The 13492-nt window shown below is 62.2% G+C and overlaps 1 protein-coding gene across 5 annotated transcripts in view; it reads right to left on the bottom strand.

Moving 5' to 3' along the window:
* The window catches only part of RARG (retinoic acid receptor gamma), a 71205-nt gene that overhangs the window by 31198 nt on the left and 26515 nt on the right, over positions 1–13492 (bottom strand). The gene's annotated exons all lie outside the window — the stretch shown is intronic.

Raw genomic sequence — 13492 nt, 5'->3', positions numbered from 1 at the left:
CCCCCCCCCCCCCCCCCCCCCCACAGCTCCCCTCCCTTTCCTTCCAGCGCAGAGGCAGAGCCGCGAGCTCGGCTTGAACTCTCCGAGAACCCCCTTTGGGTACAGTAACCTTCAACTGACCCAGCTCCATGTCAACCCTTCCCTTCCCTGCCTGCAGCGCGCGGCACAGATCCGATGAGGAACCGCCAGGACACAGCAGGCACCCGCCTGTTCCTACCGAGCCCCCCCACTCCGCCCCCCAGGCCTCTGCCACTGTTGCCCCCCCGACCCAGGACAGGGGCGACCTTCCCACCCCGCACGCCCCTGCCCCAGCTACGTCTCCCGTCTGGAGGGGCCAGTCCAGGATGCGGGACTCAGGGGTGTCTGGAGCTGGGGTTTAGCTCCAGTTTCGTAGCTTGAGGCCCCGGGTCCCTGGGGGGGCGGGGGGGGGGGCTATGTTGGCGGAGCTGGTTTGAAACACAGTTTTCAGCCAAGATCTAGTCAGGGCGCTGGGGGTTTCAACATGAAATGGCTGAGCCCCAACGCCCCTGCTGCCCCCTGCAAAGAGGGGAAAGGGGGATTCACAGGGGTTGTGGGGGGCCGCGGCCCCAAGCCTCTGGAGGGGCAGCCACGTGGCTCCACAGGCAGCTTCAGCAATTTATAGTTGCCTGGAAAAAATAAACCGTCAGCGAGAGCGAGAGACGGACCCGCCCTGGGAGCTGGCCACTGAGCCAGAAGCAGGGGCCAGAGCCCAGTGCCTCCTGCCAGGGGGTGAGCATGTGTGTGTGCAGGGGGCCAAAGGGGGCAGATCTGCTCTATACACCCTGTGGATCTCCTAGAGCAGAAACTGCTGGGAGATTTGGGATCAGGCGTCCCCGCTCCATGGGGGCATTAGTGCTCTCCGCCCCTCCAAAACTGCTTCCCTCCCCCCAGATCTCCTGGGGGGAACCTCCTGTACTCCCCACATCAGATCACCCATGGCAGAGCACCCACAACTCCTGGTGGCAGCAGGGCAAGTCTGAATGGAGGGGCAGTATTCCCCTCCACCCCCCCACCCCCAGCTTTAAATCCTCAATGCACCCTGAACTTGCAAATGATATATAAAGTGACGCACACATTGCGGCTGGAGAGAGGTGGTGTGGGGGGGGGGGCAGGGGGGCCTATAGGTACACACACACTGACCCGTGCCACGGCGGACCCTGGGTGGGGCATGCCACGTCGGGGCTGACATGCTGCAGGGCCCGAAAGGGTTTTTCTTCCCTCCTTCCCTTTCGCATGCGTTTGCTGAAATCCAAAAGGTCCCAATTATCCTGACCCGCCTGCCCGGTAATTAAAACCAGAAGCCGCTCGGCACAAACCCTGGCTCTGTAGAAGGCCTGAGCGTGGAGGCGCGGGCTCCCGCTCCCCTCCCAGACTCACACAGACTCGATTAAGCCTTGCAGACATTCCCTCACTCCCTGGGCGCAGAACTCACCCGCTCAAACTCGCGAAGCAGCCCCACATCAAGGGGTCCTATGCTAGCTAATATCAGGGGGGGGGGGGGTTGGAAGGAGCCCCCGGACTGGGATGGGCCCCTCCCAGCTCACCCCACTGGGGCATGCGATTGCACGAGTCACTGTTATTCCAGAGGCTCCAGTATCAGCAGGAAGGGAGTGAACTGGAAGCATTTTGGTTTAATCATCCTAACGTGCTCAGGGAGATTTTTTGCTCCATTATTCACTATATTCACACTCGTGTCAGTGTGGCCTCACATGGAGCATGTGCCGGTGCAGCACATGCATGTTGGTGCACGCTTGTTGGTGCGGTGCGTGTATCTGCATGTTCGTGTTGGCGCATGTGTTCTTGAGTCAATGTGATGCCCAGGTGTGCACGCTTGTATCACTGCACATGTTTGCATCTGGCTTCATCACGTACGAGCTTCTGTCAGTGCAATGCATGTGTGTATGTCATGTCAGTGTGGCACATGGAGACACATGTCTGTGCATGTGTATGACGTATGCAGACATGTGTGATGTCTGCATGTCTTTGTGTCCATCTGTCCATGCTTGTGTGGGTGTGATAGGATCGTGTCTGTGTGTGCATGTTCGGTACAGTGTGGCACGCGTGTCCTACTGCTGTGTACTTCTGTCAGTGTCCACGTGGGTGTGCTGCTGTCACCATGGCTCTCCTGTGTGCTCCCATCTGTTCAACACGTGTGTCATTGCCTTCATGCTTACATCACCATGGTACGTGCTTGCCTTGGGCTGGCATGCATAGGCATGTGTGACGTGTGGGCCCATGTGCTGTGCATGTGTTTGGGCTGCAGAAACACGTATGTTCCTCTCAGCCTAGTGCGTGTGTGCGGGGGTAGGCACCATGTCCACATGCAGGCCCATATGCGTGCGTGTCACGCCGGCACATGTGTGGCATGCGCAAGTGCATGTGATGTCTGTGGCATGTGCTTGCGTGCAATATCTGTGCACACCCTTGTGGTGCGTGTGTGTGGCATGTGCAGCCATGTGTGATGTCTGTTTTTTGGGGGAGGGGTCGAGCTTGTGTTTCTGGGGCAGCAAAGACTCTAGCTCCTGCTCCCATCCAGGCCCCTACAGTTTCATGGTTCAATTCCGGAGCCCCCAGGCCCGCCACACCCCACCCCGACAGCCCCTGCATAAGTTCAGGTGACATCCCTTGACTCACCCTCCCCCCCCAGCCTGCTCAGCCTCATCCCCCTCTGCTAGTCGCTCCCCACCCAACCGCTGCCAATGAACTGGGACCCCCAACCCGGGTGCTTCTTGCCTGCTCCATGCAGAGCCCCCGACAGGAAGGGCCAGGGCTGCCCTAATGACTCTGAAAGATGGAGGCGAGCTGAGCTGGGGGGAGGGCAGAGGCCTACAAGAAGCCTTCCCCCCTCCCCCCCCAGCTGCAGGCAGCACAGGGACCAGAACCCCCTCCCCCCAACTGTGGCAATTAAAACTATTAGCCTTCTAATGTTTCACGAGAACCAGATGTGCCTGGGCTAGCCTTTGTGGGGGTGGGGCATGCGGCAGGCTAGCGAGATGCCAACACCAGGGACCCCTGCAGCCTTCTGCCAACAGGCCAGGAGCCCCCCTGAGAGCCGCCACTCAGCGGCACAAAGGGATGCAGTCCGGCCTGTCGCCAGGTGCCCCAGAGAGACTGACTACAAGTCCCAACTTACAATGCCCTCATCCTAGGCAGGCCACTGGGACCGGTGCATGCTGGGAGCTGTAGTCTCCCTGGGCCGCCCCCATCAAAGAGGGCAGCTGTGGACTATGGTGTAGGACTCCTGTGGGGCCGCCCCAGTGGGTTAAATGGGGCTGATTGCATCAGCAGGCAGCACCCTCGGAGTTACGGTGTCACCTGCTCCCCCTGTCACCCGCACCTGAGGGAGCCACTGTCACTCACTTCCCCATCACCCGCACTGAGGGGGCAACATTTTCTGGGTCACAATGTCACCTGCGTCACTCACATTGGGGGTGGGGGGGACACCTTCTGGGTCACAGTGTCACTTACCCCCAGTCAGCCAGTGGGGTGGGGTGGCAGCCTGGCTTTACCATGTACCTGGGGGTACAGCGTCACCTTACACCTCAACCCCCATGAGCTGGCTGAGGGGGCACAGGGAGGGGACGGGATGCCGCTGGGAGGGTACAGGCCCTGGCCCCTCGCCCGCCCGCCCAGCCACTGTGGCTTCCTGTCTGAATAAAGCCCTGTTTGTTTTGCACAGAGACGCTCACACTTTCCTTCTTCTTTCCTTGAGGCCTCCCCACGTCTCCCCCCCTTTGCCCCCCCTGCCCCTCCCCTCCCGGTTAAGCTGACCCATGCCAGAAATGAATCCCTCATCTTGCCGGTGGCTGGCTCCCATGTGCCCAGCCGCCCCGGGGCTAAACCTCTGCTGCCCCCCCCCCCCCCGCCTCCCATATCCCTCCCTCTGCCTCCGGGGAAACTTTTCTCTTATTATGTCTGAAACCTCCACAGCCTGCCAGCTCCAGGAGAGATTGATCCCCAGGGGGAGGGGGAGGAGCAAGCCCCCCGCTTGCCACTGAGATGGGGAGGGTGGGCAAGGACCCCCCACAAAATGACGCGTGTTTAATGATATTATAGACACCCCGCCCACCTCGTACTTGCAAAGCATGGACGTGAACCTTTGTTCCATTAGCAATAGCACTTCTGCTGGAAGCTCCCCCCCCAGTCAGCCCTCCTGCCCCACTCCCCGCAGTGCCTCCTGCTGGGGGAAGCTGGGCTGGGGTAGCCTTGAGCTTCCCCCACAGACAGCTCTCCTGCCCCACTCCCCACACCGCCCCCTGCTGAGAGAGGCTGGGCTGGAGTAGCTGGAAGCTCCCCCCACAGCCAGTCCTCCTGCCCCACTCCCCACAGCGCCCCCTGCTGGGAGAGGCTGGGCTGCAGTAGCCAGGAGCTCCCCACATGGGCAGCCCTCCTGCCCTCTTCCCCTGCATTGATGCATGTTTCTGAGAAGCAGAGTCACTCTGGCCCCCTTGTGCAACAGTGTGACTGAAATGACATCATCTCTGCCCAGAGCCCAATCAGGGGCCAGGCCAGACCTGCGGCTCGGTGCATCCTACCATCTGCCACCCAGCCCCGCTGGACAGCTCCAGGTGACACCCACCCTTGGCCGGCCACTGTGGTTCCAGGAAGCAGCGTATGCTGCAACCGTCTGGGTTCCTAGCAGAGGGTGAGGCTGGCATTTCCACTTCCTGTTGTGGCGCTCTGACTACTTCCTGCACTGGCCACATGGCCCGGTGCCAGGCCCTTCCACCGTCCAGCCCTGCGTGCCATGCCCCACCAGGGCACCAGCTGCTGGGAGTGACGCACTCACTGTCTGGGAAGAGGAACCCGACTCTGTCAGCAAACTGGGAACACAGCTGGGTCACCCCTGGCCTCCCTCCATCTCCTCCCCTTCCTCACCAGGATGGACAGACGAACGATGCACAGTCACGTTCACGTTTATTCACAGCGGCACGTGCACGGCGCTGGTGTCACTCCCGCACACTCTCAGATGCAACTCACACTCAGCACTACTGCACTTCCCACACACTGGCTCATCGGTCACTCGATCGCTATCACAAACGCTCACCATCACAGCCGCATACCAACAGGCAGACAGTCACACGTCAGTCTCTCGCATTCATGCCCTGACTCATTCACAGTTGCACCATCACTAGTGTCAGAGACCTTCCAGTGGGTTCCTCATTGACCCTCAAATCCACAGCGAAGAATTTCCCTCTCCATCAGCTACCCCCAGGCATCTTTGGCAGATCCCCTCCCCCATCTCTCTCTCTCTCTCTCACACCCACACACACACACACACACACACACACACACACACACATATCTCAGCACCATGCTCTAGCTAGCCTCTTTCCCAGCTCAGAATCCCGGCAGAACTGCCTGCAGCCCACGTAGGGGTCTTTCACACCAGGCCCAAGCAATTCTGCACAGGCCATGCAAACCCCATAGGGGCACTATCACCCCAGCGCCCTGAGACCGACTGACCCTCTCAGCTCACATGGGGGAAACTGAAGCACGGGATGGGACTGGTCGCAGGCCACAGAGTGAGTCCGCACCCAAGATTAGAACCTGGGGCTTCCCAGTTCCCTATCCACTGCTCAGTCTGCTAGGCCACACTACCCAAGTGCAGGGGCTGCCTATCTTTGGCTAAGATACCCCATCCCCACTGTTAAACAGCTGCCAAGCTCTACCTCAGAGGTGGCTGCATTTCGGTGGTGCTCCACATCTGGGTTCACAAAGACACAGGCTGTAGATCAGGGGTCGGCATCCTTTCGGAAGTGGTGGGCCGAGTCTTCATTTATTCACCTACTTTGTTTCGCGTGCCAGTCATACATTTTAACGTTTTTAGAAGGTCTCTTTCTATAAGTCTATAATATAGAACTAAACTATTGTTGTTTGTAAAGTAAATAAGGTTTTTAAAATGTTTAAGAAGCTTCATTTAAAATTAAATTAAAATGCAAAGCCCCCCGGACTGGTGACCAGGATCCGGGCAGTGTGAGTGCCACTGAAAATCAGCTCGGCACGCGTGCCATAGGTTGCCTACCCCTGCTGTAGATCCACCCCCGCCCCCTCCTTCAGGACGTGAAAGGGTCCCTGACTAGGGGTTGGAGCAGATGGGGTACTGGGCACACGGGCCATTCCTTCTGTTTGCGGGGGGGGGGGGGGGGGGGGAAAATGTTTGCGGCGGGGGGGGGGGGGGCGGGTGGGGGGGGGGGGGGGGGGGTGGGAGAAGGGACACCTGGCTGGATGGGGCCATGGGTCTGATCTGGGGGCTGTTTGGCTCTCTCTCGGGCGTGCCCCAGTAAGGGGATCGCATTGTGGCAGTGAAGGAAAGGCTCGCCCAGGGGGAAGGCGAGGGGCCAGGCCCTCTCTGGAGCCAGCAACAGCCCCAAGGCTCCTTCCCACATTCCAGCCCCACTGATGCCATAAACACTGCAACATTCATGATCCATATGGTGAGAACAGAGGGGGAGGGGGCAGCACCAGCACCATCACCATGAGTGGGGCCGGGCAGCCCCAAGGCGGGGAGGGGGGGAAGCTAGTAATAATCATCTCTCACATTCCTGAGGCCCCCACCCCGCTCCCTGCAGCACAGCACCCCCTACTGTCCCTCCACCCCTAAGCTCAGCCAGGGAATCAGCACTGACTGAAGGAAGAGCGCCCCCTAGAACCACACTGAGGCATTGGGATCAGGCCTGACTGTGAGGGGAGAGGGCTCCCCACTGAGTCACCCACCCCACTGGTTCCAAGAGGAGGTCTCCCTTCCCACTCCTGAACACACCCACCGCTGCTTAGCTTCACAGCTGACAGATGGTCCAAGACCAGAGGCTGCTTGAAATGGTCGCAGCGCCCCTAGGGGTGGGGTTCGGTAACACTCGACACTCGGGACACAACCACCCCCCTGGGCCAGTGGAGCCAGCCGGGGCCTTGTGCTGGGGCTGCAGGGATCAATTAGCATCCCGGCCTCCAGCCGTCCCCCATCTCGTTAAAGGCGAGGGCGCCCATAAACGCCTGGACACCTGCACATCAGCGGGTGGGGAGGGCAGTCAGCTCCCCTGGACCCCTCCCAGACAGCTGGGAGCGCAGCCCTTCGATAGGGGTCATAAACGTGTCTGACGGATGCTGGGTCTCCTGGTTTAGTCCAGAAAGGGGGAACAGACCCGGCTGACGGGTTGGGAGATATACAAGGTGAGCAGCAGGGGCAGGACATTGGGGGAAGGGGAATTTGGCAGGGGGGATCCAACTCCTGCTGTGGATCCAGGATGGGGATGGGGGGCAGCCCCCCCCCCCCATTTTGGATTCACAGATTCACCCTCTGTTTGCTCCCTAGGTGCGTTCCCCGCTCTGGACTTCAATCAGGGACCCTGCAATGGGGGATGGGGAGGGGACGTCAGCTGAGCGGTGCTAGGGGAGAGGGTGGCTGGGGGAAGCAGTGGGAGAGGGTCGGTTATTTGGGGCTGGGGGGCGGGGGATCTGGGGGTTTCAGAGCTGCGGGGGGTTGGAGCAGTGCAAGCTTGCAGGGCAGCAGGGTGATTCCCCTTCCTAGAACCACCTGTGGGGTAGGGAATTCCCGCAGAGCCGCTCAGCCATGCTGGGCACCCTAACAGGCAGAGATTTATTCTCCCTGAAAAGTTGAGCAAGGCGGGTCTAGTGGTTAGAGCAGGGCCCTGGGAGCTAAGTCTTCTGGGGTCTATTTTATCCCCTGCAGGTTTGTAAAGCAATATCATGAGAGGCAGAGCACTGCTGAGGGGAAGCTCACAGCATTGATGTCCCGGCTGGGCACTGCTGCAGGGAAGCTCACAGCGCTGTAGTCACGGCTGGGCACTGCTGCAGGGAAGCTCACAGAGCTGTAGTCATGGCTGGGCACTGCTGCGGGGAAGCTCACAGCGCTGGAGTGGCACTGCTGCGGGGAAGCTCACAGCACTGACGTCACGTCTGGGCACTGCTGCGTGGAAGCTCACAGCGCTGGAGTGGCACTGCTGCAGGGAAGCTCACAGCGCTGGAGTAGCACTGCTGCGGGGAAGCTCTCAGCACTGACGTCCTGGCTGGGCACTGCTGCGGGGAAGCTCACAGCACTGACGTCCCGGCTGGGCACTGCTGCGGGGAAGCTCACAGCGCTGGAGTCCCGGCTGGGCACTGCTGCGGGGAAGCACCCAGCGCTGGAGTCCTGGCTGAGAACTGGCAAGGCACGGCTGCAACGCAGCTGGAGGGAGGTCTGCGTGGGCAGCCCCCACCCCTTGTCTCTTTAGCACCAGTAGCCAGCCCGAGCGGAGGAGCCTGTGGGCAGAGGAGGAAGAGCAGCAGCATTAAGCCGGGAGGAGATGGAGATAAGGGGCACTCAGCACTCCCAGAGCTGGGGGAGTCACTCCCTCCCTCCCAGCCGCCAGCACCTGGCCCCTCTCCCGGGGGCATTCGGGTTCACTCGGGTGGGGAGGAGAGACGAATGCTGGTTCTGGGCGGACGGGGGAGGGCACAGACCAGCGCAAGGGGGCAGCAAGTCTACTGGCTAGAGCACTGGGCTAGGAGTCAGGATACCTGGGTCCTATCCCTGACTCCTGTCCCTGAGCATGGGTAAATCACGGCCCTGCCATGTGCCTCAGTTTCCCCTCCCACTCTTGGTCCGTTCCGACTGTGGGCTCTTGGAGGCAGGGGCTGTCTCTCACCCCGATGCGACGGGGTCCTGATCCGTTGGCGGCCCCAGCTGGCCCTTGGGGCGCTGTATCGCCCAGCCCCTCCTGTCAGTGCCCCTGGTTCGCTGTGCCCAGCAGCAATGTCTGTGCCCCTGGGCAGAGCTGCGACAGCCTGGAGGAGAGGGCAAGGGGGTTAGAACAGGAGACCCAGCGCCCAGGACTCCTGGGTTCTATCTCCAGCTCTAGAAGGGGAGCGGGGTCTAGTGGCTAGAGAAACCAGGATTGGCTGTCCGGACTCCTAGGTTCTATCCCTACTCTGGGAAGGGAGTGGGGGGGTCTAATGGTTACAGCAGGGCGGGGTCTGGGACCCAGGACACCTGGGTTCTTCTGCCAGCCTTATCACTGGAACCCTGTCCCCCATCTGCAAAGCTGGGATATCCCTCACCCCCTCCCGCGGCGGGCTGCAGGGATGAATTAGTTCATGTCCATATGGTGCTTGGAGAGCCTCGGCTGGTGGCACTGGGGCTCTCTGGCTCCCCTAAAAGCGATCAGAGATGAGGGCAGGGGAGCCCACGTGCTGCCAGGGGGACTGGGACTGGCGTTTCTGGGGGCACCTCTACTCCAGCCACTACGGCATAAACGGGCCTGAAAGACGCTGAAAGTTAACACTAAAGAAAACAAACCACAGGGTATAGGCGGCCGCCAGCTACACCGCCCCCCTGCCCCGGCTGGCCTCCCCCCTCGTACCCCCGGCGGGGTTCACTGAGAGGCCAGTATGCTTGGAGCTGGGATGCTGCTGGCTCCCCCTGGAGACCCATGGGCTCACTGCGCTCGGGACAGGACAGCCCCACATTTGGGGCTCACCCCCCTGCTCCCTCTGCCCAGCTGCCAGGGATGCTGCAGATCAGGGAACCCCATGTCACATCCAACTGGGTAATCCCCCTGAACCCCGCCCCTGCCCCCCAGAGCAGCCAAGTCCCAGCCCTCCCCAGTACCCCAGTCTGGGTGTCCACTTTGCTACAGAACCTGCGGGAGGCGCTTTCCGCTCACTCCAGGCCAAGGGATCTGGGGTGGGGGGAGTTCCTCTTCCCTGGATATCCCCCTCCCCACCCCTGGAAGGACGATCCCAAACCCAGGAGAGGGGGAGCCCCGCTGGCAGGGTATGGCACAGCTGGGCAGGCTGAGCATGGGACTGGAAGCCAGGTCGCCTGGGTTCTATTTCTGCCTCACTGCGTCCCCCTCATGACATGCCTCAGTTTCTCCATTTGCATAACGGGGGCAGGGAGAGGAGTTTTACCAACTCTGCATGGGGGCAGGAGGAGGACTTGTTGTGGCTCACACAGACGCCACGTTTTGGAAGTGCCACTTCTCCGGGCTGCCTGGGGCTCCCGGCGCCACAGAGCGGCGGAAGGCAGCTGCTTCTGGGGTGTGGAGAGCCACCCCTGAGGGCGAAGTGCCAAAGCAAAGACGTATCCACACCTGCTCCCGCACCATGCAATGCACTAAGTCCACCTGCCTAGCTGATCAAAGGAGGCCGGGCCACTGAGCTGGGACCGTCCCTGTGGCCATGCAGCTCCATCTACCCAGGGGCAGGGAATATGCCCATTTATACTCCAGGAAGCTCACAGCGCTGGAGTCCCAGCTGGGCACTGCTGTGGGGAAGCTCACAGCGCCAGGGTTGGGGGAGGCCCATTTACAGTCCGGGATCTAACTGAACAGGGCACAGGAGCTGGGGCCAGGACGTCGGCGACTGGGCTTGGGGGGGGGGGTGACAAGGGGGCCCCAGGGCCCCGGGGGGGTGCAGAGCGGGGGTGGAGGCCGGGGAAGCTCAAGGTGAATCTGGTGCTGGGTCCATAGCCCTGGAGGCTGGTAGCTACAAGACGCACAGGCCGGGCAGGGCAAGGCACCTCCTGCACTGTCCTCCAGGGGCAGCAGGAGAACGTCCCAGCTTCGTGCGCTAGACACCTGCCTCTGTGAGCTCACCTGGGTGGGTCCCCTGAGCTCTCACCAGGCTGGTGCAGGCCCTGGGCCTGGGAGGGGGACGGATCTGGGTCCCATTAGCAACCCCAGCAGCTGGAGGGCGATGCCCTCACAGCCCCCTGCCCACATCAGAGCGCTGCCCGTCTCAACACGGCAGTATCAGAGGTGAGGAAGCAACCCAGGAGTCCTGACGCCCGTTCCCACCCCGCTCCAACACCCTAGACCCTGCTCCCCCACCAGACTCTGGGATAGAACCCAGGAGTCCTGACTCCCAGCCCCACCCGCCCCTGCTCTAAGCCACTCATCCAGTTTTGCACATCCCGCCCCCCCCCCCCCCCCCCAAGTTAGTCACCCAGCCCGTAATCCCAGGCGCCTGCCAGATCTGCTCTGCAGGGGGGCGACACCCCTGGCAGGGAGCAGCGAGGGGGTTGCTGCACCAGGGCTCTCCAGCAGCTGAACCCCAGGTGCGGCCCAGTGTAATGGGCTCAGGTGGCCCCGGGGCCCAGCGAGCGCTGGGCTGGGCTGGGCTGGTGAAGTCTGAGAGCCCCTGCGGAAGGGAGAAAGCAAGCCAGTGAGTTGCCCTGACCCCAGCCCGCTTTGCTCCCGCCATGGAGAGCCGAAGGGCTGGGTGGGAAAAGCCGCCCGCCCGCTGCCTGCGAGGGGCTGGTGAGGGGAGCGCACAGAGCCCTTTTCACTCCAGCGCCATCCGGGCCCCGCTCAGCAGCTCTCATCTGGAGCCAGATGAAATAATTCTTTCCAGCGGCGCTGCCAGCGCCCGTCCATCAGGCACTGATTAAAGCCGTCACCCTCCGTCGGCCGAGCGAGAGCCGGGCCCGCGGAAAAGCCAGTGTGAGCAGAACGGAGGCCACCTTGCTGCTCCCGTGGAGTTTGGCAAAGGGGGCTGGGCTGCAGGGGGGGAACTAGGGGGCTGGGCCGGGGGCAGTCCGGGGGGGCAGATTCCTGCCCACACCTCTGCCAAAATCGTACCCTTTTCCTGTTTCCCAAAACACGAGGAGGCAGTTCCATGGTCACACACACCACCTGGCCTGAAAACTCCCCCAAGCTGCAGCCAGACCTGCTGAGCCCCACATTCGCACCCCTGCTCTGCCCCATGGGCCCCCCACTTAGCCCCAGACTCTTGTCCCCCCCCATCACAAATGGCAGCTCCACCTCACAGCACCACTCCAGACCTCGGGGGCTCTCGGACCCCTGCACTGAGCAGCGGGGGGCACTGTGCCCGTCAGCTAACGCCCTGGCATAGGCGGAGCGAGGGTTCGCCCACACATGCCCTCCCCACGCGGTGGGGGATCGCAGCAGGCACCGTCTTGCCCAGCTGCTCTGTCCCCCGAGATGCCAACGTTCCTGCCCCTCCCACGCAATGTACTTGCCGCTCCGCCGGGCCCCAGGGCAAGCACCACCTGCAGCTGCCTGGGATTCCTCTGTCAAAAACCCAGCCAGGCTCCCACGCCCACGCGGGCACGCCCCTGGGCTCCCAATACCCGGGCCCACGTTGGACAGGCTGCTGGCCAGGTCACGCCAAGCAGGGCGCTCACCAGGTGTGGCACAGGGCCGGGCAGCGCTCCAGGGAGCAACCCGAAGGTCTAGTGGCCAGGGCAGGATGGGTCATGCTACCCGCCCCACGCTGCCTTCAGATCCAGCCCGGGTGAAAGGAACGACGTGGCAGCCCCTCTAGCGGGCAGGGAGGCGGTGTGGGGAGGAGGGGCTGCAGGTTGGGATTAGGAGGCATCAGCAGAGCTGGGGTGGTCACAGGCGGCTGTGGGTCAGAATTGAGGGGTGTCAGCAGAGCTCGGGGGGGCAGCCCAGGGCTGGGATAGCACGGGCAGAGCTGGGGGTGGGGACCCAAGGAGGGGGGGCATGACTCCCCCGTCAGGAGCCCTCCATACAGGGGAGGACCCTGACGCCCACAGGGATAAGCCCAGCCCCATGTGCGGCGCAGACACGTGCAGCCCGTGACTGACAGCTGGGGCGGCGTGGGGACGCGGCTCCGGCATGTTGGGATCCGCACATGGGAGACCTGGCCGGGTTCCAGGCCTGTCCCAGCAGGCAGGAAGGGGCTGAGCCCCACGGAGCCCTGAAGCCCTGGCACTGAGCCACCAACCCAGCCAAAACGTTCACCAGGGACAGGGTGGGGGGGCCTGACCCACCCCTGGCACTAAGGGCAGCAGGGGCTGCTGGGAGACTCATCCCCCTAATGAGCCATCCCCGCCAGGGGCAGGACTGTGAGCTCCCAGGGCACCATGGGAGACCAGAGACAGCGCCCCCCTGTTCCCCTTGGACCATCGGGAGGTCCCATCAAAGCATCGCCCATCACATCAGGCCGTCGTGACGGGTCATCATGGCATCCCCGAAAAGTCCCAGCACCAACTCCCCACGGCCCAGCGCTGACCCTGCCACGGCCCGACGGCAAACCCAAACGTGGCCTAGCGCCAACTCCACCACGTCCGGGCAATGACCCCGCCACATCCCAGGGCCAAACCTAAAAATATCCCAGCGCCACGCCCGCCACACCCTGATGCCAGCCACGCCATGTGAAGGCACCAATCCCGCCACTTCCCAGCACGGACCCTGCCACGCCCTGGCACTGACGCGGCCGCATCCTGGCAGCAGCCCGGCCATCTACAGGCACCAATCCTGCCATGCCCCAATGACAAACCCAAAATTGTCCTACCACACCCTGGCGCCCACCCCGCTACGCCCCTGCGGCAACCCCCTCCCGCAGCAGCCAGCACAATGGGGCCCTGATCTGGGATGGGAACTCCAGCTGCTCCCGGAATAAAGAGACTGGAGCCCACCATTAGCCCCTTTGCATCCGGGGCCAGCCCCACTGCACCCCACCATTAACCCCTTCACATCCGGAG

Source organism: Terrapene carolina, unplaced genomic scaffold (genome assembly GCF_002925995.2).
Source record: "Terrapene carolina triunguis isolate 2854851 unplaced genomic scaffold, T_m_triunguis-2.0 Scaffold836, whole genome shotgun sequence".
Lineage (NCBI taxonomy): Eukaryota > Metazoa > Chordata > Testudines > Emydidae > Terrapene > Terrapene triunguis.
Note: the sequence above shows the minus strand (reverse complement) of the source record. Positions and strands in the feature narration are given on the sequence as shown.